Source organism: Bubalus kerabau, chromosome 3 (assembly GCF_029407905.1).
Source record: "Bubalus kerabau isolate K-KA32 ecotype Philippines breed swamp buffalo chromosome 3, PCC_UOA_SB_1v2, whole genome shotgun sequence".
Lineage (NCBI taxonomy): Eukaryota > Metazoa > Chordata > Mammalia > Artiodactyla > Bovidae > Bubalus > Bubalus kerabau.
In genome coordinates, this window is record NC_073626.1 from 91,162,147 (window position 1) to 91,179,277 (window position 17,131).

Sequence of the window (17,131 nt, forward strand, 5' to 3'; positions counted from 1 at the left end):
AACAAATGGACGATGTTAACTACTTGATGAAACAGTATTCACTTCACAGAAGATCACAGTTTGACAACCTTGAGAACCAGAGGAACTCATCAGGAGATCACCAGAGGCCAGATTAAAGGAATTCAGGCCCTGTACACACCCTGATACTTATCAGCAACACTGGAGTAGGTTGACATTTTCTTCTCCAGGGGATCTTCCAGACCCAGGGATCGAACCTGGGTCTCCTGCATTGCAGGCAGATGCTTTAACCTCTGAGCCACCAGGGAAGCCCTATTGCTATAAAAGTCCTTACCAAATCCTCCTGGGTTGGAATGCACAGTTTTTGAGGGCATGAGCCTGTTGTGTCCCCCTTTGCCTGGTAAAGCAATAAAGCTATTCTTACATACTGCTCCCAAAACTCTGTTCTTAAGACGATTCAACACCAATGCGCAGAGGCCAAGTTTTCAGCATCAGTATTATCCTCAGTTTCAGGCATCCACTGGGGATCTTAAAACATATCCCCCATGGATAAGGGGGGACTGCTATACCAGATCACCAAACAATCTTACTGAAGCATTTGGAAGACAATATGATAAACAGGTGTAATAAATGGTCATATTAAGGGTTCTCCTCTGTGACCAATATGTATTCCATGAAAATAGAAATGACAAAAAAAGAATCTTAAGCCTGTGAACTGTGGGAATGGTCAGAAAAGAGCCAAGGTAGCAGGCAAAGAATGGAAATGTCAAAAATTGGGCACAAGAGAGGGAAGCAAGTAAAAAGAAGATGTAAAGAGTATTTTGTATAAAATGGCAATTGTGTGGTGATGTGTTGGTATCAGTCAGGGGAGGGGAGCTGATTTCAAGAGCAAATCTATGGAGGTACCTGGACCCTACTTAAATGCCAGAATTCTGTGCTCTTAAGCCAGCAGGAAATGCTTGGAAAAGCACAATATCCTTTGTTGCCCCCATTCAGGTGAGCAGTGTGCCTGTACTTCCCAAACTGTGGCGTCTTCATGCTTTGTGTTGGGGAATAGAAAACAGAGGCCTTAGGTCTCAAAGGAGTATTTCTTCTCAAAATAAGCCTCCTGAAAACAAATTTTATTAAATTTTCTCCCACAATCCAAATGCATTCTGGTTTTTTTCTTTGCATGCCAGATTCTGCTTCATTTGGAGAGAAAACCAATCCCATTCTAAGCATCCCTTTCATTCTTTTCTATCTCATGGAATCTGTGTTCTGAAAGATTTATCAGCCAGACTGCATTTGATAAGCAAGTCATATTTTAACTTTATCAGTTGTGTGGACCAAAGCTTTTTATAGGCATTTTCTCACTGCTGCTAAAATTCCGGCAAATTGTGTCTGAGTTAGCCTGGGAGGCAGAGTTGCAGTTTGGTCCTCTGATGGTGCAAAATAACTCAGAGTCTATATGGGCAGAGGTTTTTTTTTTTTTTTTTTTTTTTTTTTTAATTTACTTATGGGACTTCCCTGCTGGTCCAGTGGTTAGGATGCTGAGCTCCCAAAGCAAGGCACCCAGGTTTGATCCCCGGTCAGGGAACTAGATCCCAATGCCACAACTAAGAGTTCACTAAAGATCCTGCATGCAACAAAAACGTGGTACTGCAAAAAACAAAAAAAAGTTTTTTACTTATTTAATTATTCTTTGGCCATGCCATCTCATTATTTAATTATTATTTGGCCATTTCACAGCTTGCAGGATCTTTTTTCCCTGACCAGGAATTGAAACTGGGCCCCCAGCAGTGAAATACAGAGTCATAATCAATGGACTGTCAGGGAATTCTCTATATGGGCTGCTGCTGTTGCTAAGTCACTTCAGTCATGTCCAATTCTTTGCAACCCCATGGACTGTAGCCTGCCAGGATCCTCTGTCCATGGGGAATCTCCAGGCAAGAATACTGGTGTGGGTTGCCATGTTCTCCCCCAGAGGATCTTCTGAACCAGAGACAGAACCTGCATCTCTTATGTCTCCTGCATTGGCAGGCAGGTTCTTTACCATCAGTGCCAACTGGAAAGCTCCTCTATTTGGGCCGTTTTGTTAAAGTTGAATTTGAACATTTTCAGGGGGGACAAGTGCTCTCTAGTCTGCCAAAAGCTACACCATTCCCTAAGGTGTTGCTTCCGCTTCATGGATTTGGATGGATGGTCTGGCTCTTGAGGATCCCTGCTGGGGGAGTAAGTGATTTCCCTTCACTGAAAGGACCCCTGGATCCTGACTGCTAATCTACGTAGTCCCCCAGCAGGCTTGAGATCCCAGAACGGGAACCATATTGTTCCTACAGGCTAATCCGTGTGGTTTCTGTATGACGTGACCATGCCTGAGGGCACCTTAATTACCAGCTACCTCTTAGAAGGAGGAGTTGTTCTATCAACTTTTTCATACTTTGCTTAACTTTTGTGCAAACTATGACTCAGGCAATATAGAAACTTATCACAGGTCTTTTGTTCTCTGCTTACTTGTTTCTTTTCATCTTTCTTTGATCTTTAGAGGGCAATAGACAGAAGAACTAGCTCTATCCAGAAAGGAAATCAAAATCACCTTTTAAAACATACAGTAATATCCTCCCCTACTAGCACCTCAGGTTAAAAAAAAGAGAAAGGAAATTTGATCTGAATATTAGAGAAAAAAATATACTTTAAACTCTGTCTGCCTAAAAAAATTCACATCTGTTTGATGCTGTGGTTACCACTGTACGATTAATGAAAATCTGTTTTTGAAAAAGTGAGCTCCTATGTTATAATCTTATTTGTTTTTCTTTTATAATCGAACTTGTTTTTTAATTACTCTGGTAACAGAACATACACTAGTTCTGTTGCTGAAATTTTGCATGGATTCAAAATGAGGCAGAAGAATATAATTTTATGTAAGGCATTCATCATAACAAGAGGAAAGAAAATAGCAACTAGTAATAAAGTGGAAGGAAAATAATAGACTCTCAGGGCAGGAGTCAAGTAGCTTAACCAACTCGTTTAACTTTATTTCGGATTACTGTGTTGCTTCTAGAATATTGCCAAACTTATAGTCTGTAAATTCACTCAAGATTGAACATGCCATTTTTTTTTTAATATAACTGAAACCGAGCAGTGCCTATGGGGCTCCTGGGCACAGAAGCCTTTATGTGTTCCCTGTTTCTTATAGGAAATAGACTCCAGTCTCCATGACCTTCCCTGAGTTCCAAAGGGCAGATTTGAACAGTTGCTCATCAGGGAAGGGAGGGGATGCAGAGACAAGTGAAGAGGAGTCAGAAACAATAGTGCAGCCTTGGGACATGATCCTGGTTCAGACTTAAGAGATATACAATGGAGTATTACTCAGCCATTAAAAAGAATACATTTAAATCAGTTCTAATGAGGTGGATGAAACTGGAGCGTATTATACAGAGTGAAGTAAGCCAGAAAGAAAAACACCAATACAGTATACTAATGCATATCTATGGAATTTAGAAAGATGGTAACAATAACCCTGTGTATGAGACAGCAAAAGAGACACTGATGTATAGAACAGTCTTATGGACTCTGTGGGAGAGGGAGAGGGTGGGAAGATTTGGGAGAATGGCACTGAAGCATGCATAATATCATGTATGAAACGAGTCGCCAGTCCAGGTTCAATGCACGATACTGGATGCTTGGGGCTGGTGCACTGGGACGACCCAGAGGGATGGTATGGGGAGGGAGGAGGGAGGAGGGTTCAGGATGGGGAACACATGTATACCTGTGGCGGATTCATTTCAATATTTGACAAAACTAACACCATGTTGTAAAGTTTAAAAAAAAAAAAAAAGAGATATACATAACAGTATCTTTGATCTCTTCTTCTGCTGCTGCTGCTAAGTCGCTTCAGTCGTGTCCGACTCTGTGCGACCCCATAGACAGCAGCCCACCAGGCTGCCCTGTCCCTGGGATTCTCCAGGCAAGAACACTGGAGTGGGTTGCCATTTCCTTCCCCAATGCATGAAAGTGAAAAGTGAAAGTGAAGTCGCTCAGTCGTGTCCGACTCTTCTCTACCCCATGGACTGCAGCCTACCAGGCTCCTCCATCCATGGGATTTTCCAGGCAAGAGTACTGGAGTGGGGTGCCATTGCCTTCTCCTTGATCTCTTCTACAGAACTGAAAAGGCAGAGGAACCAGAGATCAAATTGCCAACATCTATTGGATCATAGAAAAAGCAAGAGAATTCTAGAAAAACAACTACTTCTGCTTCATTGACTACATTAAAGCCTTTGACTATGTGATCACAACAAACCCCAGAAAATTCGTAAAAAGATTGGAATACCAGACCAACTTACCTACCTCCTACGAAACCTGTGTGCAGGTCAAGAAGCAACAGTTAGAACTGGACATGGAACAATAGACTGGTTCCAAATTGGGAAAGGAGAATGTCAAGACTGTATATTGTCACCCTGCTTATTTAACCTATATGCAGAGGACGTCATGCGAAATGCCTGGCTGGATGAAGCATAAGCTGGAATCAAGATTGCTGGGAGAAATATTAATAACCTTAGATATGCAGATGACATCACCCTTATGGCAGAAAGCAAAGAGGAACTAAAGAGCCTCTTGATGAAGGCAAAGAGGAGAGTGAAAAAGCTGGTTTAAAACTCAACATTTAAAAACTAAAGATCATGGCATCTGGTCCCATCACTTCATAGCAAATAGATGGGGAAACAGTGAGAGACTTTATTTTCTTGGGCTCCAAAATCACTGCAGATGGTGACTGCAGCCATGAAATTAAAAGACACTTTCTCCTTGGAAGAAAAGTCATGACAAACCTAGACAGCATATTAAAAAGCAGAGGCATCACTTTGCCAACAAAGGTCCATATAGTCGAGGCTATGTTTTTTTTAGTGGTCACGTATGGATGTTTAGATTTGGACCATAAGGAAGGCTGAGTACTGAAGAATTGATGCTTTTGAACTGTGGTGTTGAAGAAGACTCTTGAGAATCCCTTGGACTGCAAGATCAAACCAGTCAATCCTAAAGCTGATGCTGGGAAAGATTGAAGGCAGGAGGAGAAGGGGATGACAGAGGATGAGATGGTTGGATGGCATTACCGACTCTATGGACATGAGTTTGACCAAGCTCTGGTAGTTGGTGAAGGATAGAGAAGCCTGGCAGCTGCAGTCCATCACAAAGAGTTAGACACCACTGAGCAACTGAACAACAACAGAACTAAAGGAGATCAAACCGGTCATTCTTAAAGGAAATCAACCTTGAATTTTCATTGGAAGGATTGATGCTGAAGCTGAAGCTCCAATACTTTGGCCACCTGATTTGAAGAGCCAACTCATTAGAAAAGACCCTTATGCTGGGAAAGATTGAAGGCAGGAGGAGAAGGGGATGTCAGAAGATGAGATGGTTGGATGGCATCACCGACTCAATGGACAGGAGTTTGAACAAGCTTCGGGAGATGGTGAAAGACAGGAAAGCCTGGCATGCTGCAGTCCATGGGGTCGCAAAGAGTCAGACATGACTGAGCGACTGAACGACGACAACAGGACTAAAACCCCCCCAAAAATGGAAGATGTTAACTCCTTGATTAATCATTCTTCATTCCAGAGACGATCACAGTCTGACAATCTTGAGAACCAAAGAAGCTCACCAGGAGACCACTTGAGGCCAGATTAAAGCAGTGCAGGCTCTGGACACACATCCTGATCCTTATCAGCAACTCCACCCTTGAATCACTGGTATAAAACTCTTCACTAAATTTCCCCAATCCTACTCCAGGTTGGGACACAGTTTTTGAGGGCACAAGCTTGTTGTGTCCCCTTTTGCCTGGCAAAGCAATAAAGCTATTCTAACTTCACCCAAACCTGTTTCCAAGATTCAATTCAGCACCAATGTACAGAGGCTGAATTTTCATCATCAAAAGTAAGAGTTCAAACCTTCCACTGAAAGAAAAACTCCCCCTCTTTTGACCTTAATTCTCTAAATCTGAGCATAATAATTTGAGAGGCAGGATAGCACATGGGCTTTAACAGCTGAAGAATCTGAATTTGAAGACTGCCTGGGAGTTGGGAGATAGTTCTCTATGAGTCTCTCACATTTCTGCCCTGGTTACAGCTTTTGTATCAGATAATCTTTCCAAGAATGTTTGTATAGTGAATAGTCTTAGAATATACAGTGTCTCCCTCTGGGGCAGGAGGCAGATTTGCTTGCTATCCAAAATAATAAAAATAATGTCACTTTGGGGGCAAAACGGTGGGCAAGCTTACTAACAGCTTCTTTCTAAGAGTGGGAATATCCTAACCTTGGGGTTCCTCAGCTCTGAGTCATTACATCTGGGCTGCTTCTCAGTCCCTTCATCAGACTTGGGGGCCAGGGGGCATTACAGTGACCAATGTCCTGGTTTGCCCAGGCTTTCAATGCTAAAACTAAAACAGTCCTGTGTCAACTGTGGGATGGTTGGTCACTCCAATTAAGTAGGAAACTGATGTGTACAAGAAACTCCTGCTGTCTGCTATGCCAGGAAAATACTGTTTTCTGAAGTCTTTGACCCAGGAGTTTTGTGTCTTCTACCATCATGCATGAAAATGGTGCAGGCTAAGTTACGAGCTGGCAAGTAGAATAAAATCTCAAACCCTTCCTAGTGACAGTATGATGCTTGGCAAGTACTTCATTACACCTCAGTTTCCTTGTCTGTAAAATGGAGTTACTGATATCTGCCTCCAAGCCTTGAAAGGATGACGGAAATGCTGCAGGTAAAGCCTAATCAGCGCACCATCCAGGACGTAATAGGTCCTCGAGGGGGTGTGACAGTTGCCACTTTATTATTGTAATTCCCATTAGATAGAAAGATTCTAGTGCAATCATCGCACTGGTCGGGTTTTGTGTGCATGGTTTGTGTGTGTATATCTTCCTCTCAGTGTCTTCACACAATGAACACAGCAGATTAAAAAATGGTCAGTTAAGTATTTCTGATCATTTTTATCACCAAGATTAGATTGATTAGTGGTTGAGTCTAATTACTGATTAAAATGTTCCCCAACTGGATGATTCTGTGACCTTATATAGTTATTGCATTTTTTGTAAAGCTCTTTTTTGTTTTTTGGCCTCACAGTTTGGCTTGTGGAATCTCAGTTCCTCAATCAGGGATTGAACCTGGACCATGGCAGTGAAAGCCTGGAGTCCTAACCACTAGGCCACCAGGGAACTCCCTGCAAAGCTATTTTTAACCTGGTGAAACAATATCAAATGATATTTAACAAATGACCTTTGACCTCCTCCCTTAAAGAGCTCCAGGAGATAATAAAATTAAGTTCCGGGGAACGCTCTTCAGAGATTATTTGCTTGGTGTCATATGGCAGCATTCCACTGCTGTCGTATAATGTAAAGTAAATGCCACATCCACAGGCATTGATCTCAGCTGCTACAGCAAACAGAGCTGAAAAACAGCATTGCCATCATTATTTGTATTTCCAAAGATTTTATAGATAGTTTTGCTGTGAATATGTGATATATTTATGGTCCTTTCTTCTAAGAGATGGAGACAGTTTTCTTCAGAAGAAAAAAGATCCCCAGTTTTTCTTCGAATTGAAGGATTCAGAATAACACACATCTGGGCAGTCTCCTGCTTGTTTGGAGACGTGGATAATGTTCATATTTTGTGTGGCAGAGGAACGTAACCTCCCTTTTATGGGTTAAGGGAGAGCGTATTGAACTGAATGTGGTTATGAGATGATTTGAAACTGTCTAGGAAAATGGAGCCATTTGGGACACTATGATTATACCTCACTTAGCTAGTTCATTTATGTGTGGGTAAGACAAGAATGACGAACAGAAAGGAAAACCCAGCGCTTCTGCCTGTACTCAGATGTGATCAAGAGTGGGTAGAGTTCATGCATTATTCTATTTTTGTTCTGAAATGCTGACTTGCCTTTTACTTGCAGGCTCAATTCAGTTCTGGATGTTTCACAAATGTAACACGAGACTCAGTTAATTCCCGCCTAGGCCATCAAAGGTTATTTTTTCTGAACTGGCAACTGCTTCGGTATTTCTGTTGGATCAAACACACGATTTATGACTTGATGTTTATCTGCAGGAAATGTCAATAGAAAACATTCAGCAATGCAGCTTAAAGGAGCCAATTACGGTCTCAATGTGGTGCAATCATGCAGACCTGGGGTATCCCTCTCTGGACAGAGCCGAAATTCCTCCAGTGGCAAGTATTCCCTTGGTTTCTATAGACAGTAAGGAAAACAGATCTGCCAATAATGACTAATACACATTTTAATTTTGTATCTTGTTTATTTTTATGGAAGTAAAAGCAATATATTATAAAGGCATTGTTATTTTTGAAGCACTGTTTTTTCCTGTTTTTTTTTTTCCCAGCCCAATTGCTTTGACTGTGGTCAGGAACCTCTCTTTTCATTTCCAAATGGCTCAAGTTTCCTGGCTCCAAATATGCTTTTCTGAACTCCCAAGCTCTGCCTGAGGCCTTGTCCACTTTATTCTGTAGGCCTGAGGTCTGGCACTTTCGTCTTCAGCTCAGTTCAGTTCAGTCGCTCAGTTGTGTCCGACTCTTTGCGACCCCATGAATCGCAGCACACCAGGCCTCCCTGTCCATCACCAACTCCTGGAGTTCACTGAGACTCACATCTATCCAGTCAGTGATGCCATCCAGCCATCTCATCCTCTGTCGTCCCCTTCTCCTCCTGCCACCAATCCCTCCCAGCATCAGAGTCTTTTCCAATGAGTCAACTCTTCGCATGAGGTGGCCAAAGTACTGGAGTTTCAGCTTTAGCATCATTCCTTCCAAAGAAATCCCAGGGCTGATCTCCTTCAGAATGGACTGGTTGGATCTCCTTGCAGTCCAAGGGACTCTCAAGAGTCTTCTCCAACACCACAGTTCAAAAGCATCAATTCTTCGGCGCTCAGCCTTCTTCACAGTCCAACTCTCACATCCATACATGACCACAGGAAAAACCATAGCCTTGACTGGACAGACCTTTGTTGGCAAAGTAATGTCTTTGCTTTTGAATATGCTATCTAGGTTGGTCATAACTTTCCTTCCAAGGAGTAAGTGTCTTTTAATTTCATGGCTGCAGTCACCATCTGCAGTGATTTTGGAGCCCCCCAAAATAAAGTCTGACACTGTTTCCACTGTTTCCCCATCTATTTCCCATGAAGTGGTGGGACCGGATGCCATGATCTTTGTTTTCTGAATGTTGAGCTTTAAGCCAACTTTTCACTCTCCACTTTCACTTTCATCAAGAGGCTTTTGAGTTCCTCTTCACTTTCTGCCATAAGGGTGGTATCATCTGCATATCTGAGGTTATTGATATTTCTCTCGGCAATCTTGATTTCAGCTTGTGCTTCTTCCAGCCCAGCGTTTCTCATGATGTGCTCTGCATATAAGTCAAATAAGCAGGGTGAAAATATACAGCCTTGATGTACTCTTTTTCCTATTTGGAACCAGTCTGTTGTTCCATGTCCAGTTCTAACTGTTGCTTCCTGACCTGCATACAGGTTTCTCAAGAGGCAGGTCAGGTGGTCTGGTATTCCCATCTCTTTCAGAATTTTCCACAGTTTATTGTGATCCACACAGTCAAAGGCTTTGGCATAGTCAATAAAGCAGAAATAGATGTTTTTCTGGAACTCTCTTGCTTTTTCCATGATCCAGCGGATGTTGGCAATTTGATCTCTGGTTCCTCTGCCTTTTCTAAAACCAGCTTGAACATCAGGAAGTTCATGGTTCACGTATTGCTGAAGCCTGGCTTGGAGAATTTTGAGCATTACTTCACTAGCGTGTGAGATGAGTGCAATTGTGCGGTAGTCTGAGCATTCTTTGGCATTGCCTTTCTTTGGGATTGGAATGAAAACAGACCTTTTCCAGTCCTGTGGCCACTGCTGAGTTTTCCAAATTTGCTGGCATATTGAGTGCAGCACTTTCACAGCATCATCTTTCAGGATTTGGAATAGCTCAACTGGAATTCCATCACCTCCACTAACTTTGTTCGTAGTGATGCTTTCTAAGGCCCACTTGACTTCACATTCCAGGATGTCTGGCTCTAGGTCAGTGATCACACCATCGTCTTACTCCTGTCTTATAGGGGAGGTGTCTGCTGACGTTCTCCCCACAGGCCTAGAGTGGCAGCTCCAATACTCAGACCAGGATTTTGTCCACCCTACATGTTCCTGCAGAGCTCGGCTCCATTCTCCCATGTAGGCTGGCAGTTCTACAGCCCTTCCCAAGGCTCACTTTTGGTCTCAGCTACATGGTTTCCATAGCCCTGGAGACAACTTGGGGTTGTTGAATCACAGGTCTCACTTGGAGACTTCTTTCTGTTGCACCCTACTGTTGCTCCCTGCCTGAGTTCCGAGGGCTGCTGTAGGAAAGTGCCACGAACTTGGTGTCTTAAACAACAGAGATTAATCAGCTCGCAATTCTTGTGGTCAGAAGTCCAACGTCAAGCTGTCAGTAGGACTAGGCTCTGTCTCCCTGATGATAAGAGGGAGTGACTGGCTCCAGGTCGCTCTCCTGGCTGCTGGTGGCCTAGGACGCTCTTGGCTTGTCAGTGACCTTCTTTTCCCTGTGTCTTTACATGCGGTTCCATCTGTGTGTCTCTCTCTGCGTCCAAATTTCTCCTTTTAATAAGGAGGTGGCTCAGTGGTAAAGAATCTGCCTGCCAATGCAGGAGACCCAAAAGACGTGGGTTTGATCTCTGCATCGGAAAAGATCCCTGCAGAAGGAAATGGGAGCCCACTCCAGTATTCCTGTCTGGAAAATTCCATGGACTGAGGAGGCTGGTGGGCCACAGTCCATGGGGTCACAAAGAGTTGGACATGACTGAGCACACACACATTGGATAACAGCCCACCCTAATGACCTCATGTTAACTTGATTTTTGGTAGAGACCCTGTTTTCAAAGAAGACCATATTCATAGGCTGGACTGTCTACATATTTTGGTGGGGACATAATTCAGCCCATTACAGCCCCAGCCTTTATACCTCTACACTCTGCTTTTAGTGCAGGACAAGAAGAGCCCATCAAGAAACTGATCTGAGGCTCAGGTCTCTGGATGACCCTCACCAAGTCCAACCAGGATGCTCACCATGCCAAACACCCTGGGGTATGCCTTCTTTTGTCTTAATGCACAGACCTGTTTCCCTTTCAGCCTCCCAAAAGGGGCTGCCTTTTTCTAACTTGTACAAGTTGCTCTACAAGCTAGCTGAAGTCCCATGAGGTCAACTTCTTATTTATTCACAGACATTTGCTATACTGAACATAGATTTTTCCCCCCAATTCAGTTCTTCTGTGCTTATATCCATGCATATACTACATTATCTCTTTTATTTATTTATGTTTTTAAAAAGGACTTAATCTTTCTTTTAGCAGAAACAGCGTCACTGTCATAGTTTATTTTCTGTAAAATTTCAAGGTTCAGAGGAAGGATGCATAGCAAGTTTATGCTATGTCTCAGATGAATTAGAATCCAGATAGATGACTTAGCCAGGCTTCCTGCCTTCCCTTTCTTACTGGTTTCACAAGCGCCTCAGAGGCTCAGCATATGAAAATCTAGAAGGAACAAAGATTGCCCTATTTTCTCACAGCATCCAACTGTGAGATGAAGATTGAGACCTGGACTTGCCTATTATTTGATAAATTTCAAACATAATTCACCAATAGTTTGTAATTAAAACAGAAAATTCCATCTACCACAATAGGCACGTCCTTTCCCAAGAGCGTGACTGAGTGCTGCACACATTTGAATCACCGTAAAATCTCGTCATTGTCCATTAAATTCATGGGACAAGAGTAGCCCAGGCTCAGCTCTCTAATTCTAGAGTTTGGCAAGCAGGGACAGTATTTTGGTTGCTCACAGGGGATGGGAACGCCAGCTTTGGAGAGACCAGCATAAACAGCGTCTGCCTCTGCGTTTAATGCTGACTCTGTGCTCTGTCTTCCCATAGATTCATCTGCCTGGACATCTTTGCCAAACCATTAGGATAAATCTGAATGGGACTAGAGTGTTTCCTATCCATGACCTCTCCAGAGAGCTCAAAGACACAGGACTCAGAGACAACCACCTGCTGATTTAGCAAGGCCAGTGGCTAACGCATAAATCCCAGGTTGTGCATTGTCCTGAGGAGCTGGACAGAGTCTAAAAAAATTGCTCAAGGTGAGCCATAAAAAAGCCAAGGTGTATCAGAGTCTACTGTGGGGATAGATTTAGTGATAGATAAATTTTTTTGTCAGTATGTACTGTTTTTCAAAATAAAGTCTGAATATATCCCTCTGATATTTCTAGATTAAACAGAAGATTTTTATATTACCTGTTTCTTCTTTATCTATAGTGATGGCTTAGAGCTTGTTTCGTGCTTATTAACTTACATGTTCTTACAAATATTGGGATAGAATAATCCCATGTGTTAAAATCAGAGACCCAAGAGCTCCAAGGCAGATGAGAGTCCACAAGAGCAAAGTAAAACTGAATATTTAAGAAGCATATGCAAATGACCTAAAGAAGGGGTGACCCGGGGCTCCCCTGTGTGACTGTCTTGCCACCTAAAGTAGGGGCGTGGAAAGCCCTCTCAGGGTAGTGCTGGCCTTGTATTGTTGTCAGCTGCTGCTCAAGGGTCCAGTGGTAGCTTTCACCGTCAGACTTCTTCTGCACTGTGATTTCGGATCTTACCCAGGTGCCTAGCTTCAGGCATGGTTCTCCAGCCTTCCTGGCAATGTTGGATGAGCCACTCCCAATCCTAATCAATTCATTTTCTGCCTAAACCAGGCAGTTAGTTTCTGCACTCATAGTTAAGAGCCCTAACTGATTCGGGCACTCCAGTGGAGAAGCCAGAACTTGACCCAGGCAGCTGGACCCCAGAACCCATACCCTTAAGCTCCACAGGCACCACTTCTACAGCAGATAGTCACTGTGCTGGGCTCCAGACTGTGTGTGCCCATATGGATTATTGTCCAAAATAGGACATTTTTGAGAATGAAAAGGGCTAATATTTACACTCATGCCAGGACTGTCCTCAGCAAATGAAATGGTCATATGCCCTACTAATGAATTATGCTTTTTCCTTATGCTATAGAAGTGAATCCATCTTCTGGAAATTATACGTGTGGTGTAAGGCCCAGAGCTGGGCTTCCCTGGTGGCTCAGTGGTAAAGAATCCACCTGCCAATGCAGGAGATGCAGGTACAATCCCTGGGTTGGGAACTTCCCCTGGAAAAGGAAATGGCAGCCCACTCCAGTATTCTTGCCTGGAAAATCCCATGGACAGAGGAGCCTGGGGGCTACAGTCCATGGGGTCTCAAAGAGTCAGACAGGACTTAGCAACTGAACACACACCCATCCCAGGCCCAGAGCTAAGGGTCAACTCACTAAATTCTATTTTGAATTTCTCAGGATAAAGTTAGTGTTGTTCCTTCTGCTATATGTACATGTAGTTTCTTTAGAAATATTCTTTAGCAAATATTAAAACCTAAGAGGAACTACGCTTCTAGAAGGATAATGCATGGTTGACTTTAAGTGCATACGCAGAACTGCTGTAGCTCATGCTCACAGTGAAAAGTAATTTTAAGAAAAAAAGTAAAGCAAAAGGGAAAGAGCTGCATAGTTTTCAATGAACTCATGAAATTAACTAACTGTGAAGTGAAGTGTTAATTGAGGATATATCAAGGTTAGATTAGTGGTTCCATGGAAATCCATAAGGCAGAAACAAATAGAGACATTTTATTCTCTCATCTGCTGGTAGATTTTCCCTTGAGAAGGGCATTATATTTGTTTGGAAGAAATACTTGTGATAAGCTTGAGAGAAAGGTGAGGCCCCAGGGGCAAAGTCAGGTAACAAGAGGAAATGGATAAATTTTCTTCCTAAGAGGGTTTCTGTCAATTCACAGGTATTTGTTTAAGCACCTTGGAGAGTCTGAATCTGCAGAGACAGGCTATGAAAAATGGACTCAAATGCTCTTTACAGAAAAAGGAATAGGGAGTATGGAGGGAGAAATTAAGGCGGGAGAAGCCAGAGAGGTGAGAGGCATGGGAGGATGGGAAACCTTGGAGAGAAAACTACTCAGGTGACAATGCTCCTGGAGATGGGAAATATCTAATGTGCTGCTTGACTTGATCTCCCTTTGATATCCACAGAGATTCAGTAAAGACCAGAAAATAAAGAAAAAGCGCTTGCAATAATGAGGTTCCTGTGATAATCAGTGAAGGGTCTGCATTCTGCTTCCAAGTTGACAAGGATCAAGGTGTAGTTAAAACACCTGGATGAGGGATGGCTGACCAGTGGAGGTTCTTTTCTAATAAAAATGTGCATATTGCACATCCTAGCAGAGAGGCAGGAGACGTGAGGGGAAAGGAGACTACAGCTCTGGGAGAGTGAAACTGATGACCTGAGGAACAAGAAGGGAAGAGAGAAAGAGCTAGAATTCTAGAGAGAATTTGGGCAGGAAGCTCCATCACGATGCTAGCTCAAGTGCAGACATGGAGTGGCGAAGGATAGCAAGGAAAGGGACAAGTGAAACAGACATTCCCCCATCACTGAAGACTTGTGCAGCTCACACCACAAGCCCTGGAGCAACGTGATAAAGAGGCCCAGCTAAGGGCCCAGCTAGGGCCCCCAGTTGGGACACCTGGGGACAAACCCCAGCTATACTGTTGATTACCCTACTGAGCTTTGGAGAAGCCATGCGCTATTTTCTTCCATTTGCTGTTACTTTTTTCTCCAGTTATGCCCAGTAGGTCAACCGTGTAAATTTGCTAAGTGGAAAAATGCAGCTTGCATGATTTGTCTTCTACTCCTGCTCCTTCCTCTCTTCACTTCCAACTTCTTCCCAACTTCCAGAGCAAAGTATCCCAAAATTTGTGAGAATAAAGATTTTTTAACATCAAAGGTCTCTAGAAAAACTGCAATAGCAGCTGCTTCTGCTGATTAAAAAACACATAGAATCAAAAATATCTAGGGAATTTCCTGGTGATCCTGTGGCCAAGACTCTGCACTTTCAATGCAGGGGGGGTCTGGGTTCAGTCCTTGGCTGGAGAACTAGACCCCACATGCCACAGCTAAGAGTTCACAGGCCACAACAAAAAAATCCCACATGCTGCAATGAAGATGGAAGATCCTGCTTACCACAACTAAGACCCAGTACAGCCAAATAAATTTAAATATGTATATAATGCAGTACTGTTTCAATTGGTTATTTATTAATTTTAACATCTAAATACAATTGAAAAAATAATAACATACACATTTGTTGGGATTAGCTCTCACTATAACAGAGATTTGAAAAACTGGCTTAAACAACATAGAAATTAATTTTTCTATCATATGAAAGTCTGGTGTAGGGATTCACCAGTCATTGGCAACTCAAGCTATTTCTCCCTTTTGACTTTGTAGTCACTAGAGTATGTCTCATGGCACCCCACTCCAGTACTCTTGCCTGGAAAATCCCATGGACGGAGGAGCCTGGTGGGCTACAGTCCATGGGGTCGCTGAGGGTCGGACACGACTGAGGGACTTCACTTTCACTTTTCACTTTCGTGCATTGGAGAAGGAAATGGCAACCCACTCCAGTGTTCTTGCCTGGAGAATCCCAGGGATGGGGGAGCCTGGTGGGCTGCCGTCTATGGGGTCGCACAGAGTCGGACATGACTGAAGTGACTTAGCAGCAGCAGAGTATGTCTCATGTCATCGTGTTCCAAGATAGAATACTTTCTATATTGCCACATCTGAAGAAGAAGAAGCTGGTGATAAAGCCAAGAGCACAAGTCTCAGTTTTCTCTTAAGGAAATTTTTGGAAACTTCCATGTAATTGTTCCTCGTACAGCCCATTGACCAGAACTTCGTCACATGGCTACACCTAACTCCAAACAAGGCTAGAAAATTGGGTCTCTGTTTCTGGCTGCCACGTGCTCAGATAAACTATGGACATTCTAATGCAGCAAAACGAGTACTTTCTGAACCAACAGATGTGTGTGATTTGCCTACAGTTACACAGCATGTTAGTGTAGAGTCAGAACTGGATAGAAGCCAGTTCTCCCAAGTTTCCTGTTACTTGCTGTTTGGTATCATTTTTTATTCCAGCTCCTTATCTTACCCACTGAACTGCATACATCTCTCTACCATAGGCAGATGCCTCTCTGGTAACTTATCAGGTTTTCTTAAACTGCTATTTCCCTATGTGTGTGTGTGACATTCTGATAATGTATGTGATACTGTGTGTGGGTCTTCTCATGACACTTAACACCACATGGCAGAATATTCTCAAGTCACAGCAGATAAAGGATTGGGGGCTTGGATGGTCTCTTGGGCACCTAAGGAAGTGCAGAGAAAGCAAGGAGACAGACAAGAGTTGCTTACGGCTCATGGAGGACTTCATAAGATAATCAAGAGAAGCTGCATTTGGCAGAGACTGAGATGAGACCCTTGGGGGTAAGTAAGAGGGTGAAATATCTGAATAATAAAGGAGTCTTAGTGCTTGGGAGATCTCCTGTGTAATATACTTTCAGAAGGTGGAAAAATATTTATGATTACTGCATTGTTGCTGTACCCAGCTCATGACTAAAGATGGGAGCCTTACAGTTTAAACAGCATAAAAACCACAGATTCCAATTCCCTTTTCCTTTGTACATTGCTGTAAATGAGAAGGTAAAACTGGGGCCTTAAGATGAGCGTCAGAAAGCTGACACTCATCTCAGCACTGTCTTTGAAATCCACAAAGGACAATTTTAAAACTAACTTCTTAGTTCCCTTAAAGGCCGGATCTTCATTTCAGATCACAAGAAGGAGGATTTACATAGAATATTACAGCTTTACATGGTTCATGTCAATTTCTGCTGAGAATCATTAATGGATATTGAGCTTAGCTTTGGACACCTTTCTGTATGAATGAGTGTTGGAAGCAACTCTTTAACCCTGTGAAATCTTTTTGGCTGATTGACTGCTTCCAACATGGTGAGGCAAAGGACTCAGTCAGGACTTAATCAGGGAAGAAGAACTACTGGGTGTATCAGGGAGGAAGGGATTCATTACACAGCCGTGGGAGATGCTGGGGAGGTGCCAGCCTGAAAGTGGGAGCTGGAGGATCAGAGAAAAGTCACTGATCTGCTGGTATGGCGGGCAGTATGGAACTTGCAGGAGAATCTACCTGGGAAACCAGACACATCTAATTGCCAGAGTAGGA

General features: G+C 43.0%; 1 protein-coding gene across 2 annotated transcripts in view; it reads right to left on the minus strand.

The window, feature by feature from the left end:
• Nucleotides 1-17,131, minus strand: part of DAPL1 (death associated protein like 1) — a 110,418-nt gene that overhangs the window by 41,014 nt on the left and 52,273 nt on the right. The gene's annotated exons all lie outside the window — the stretch shown is intronic.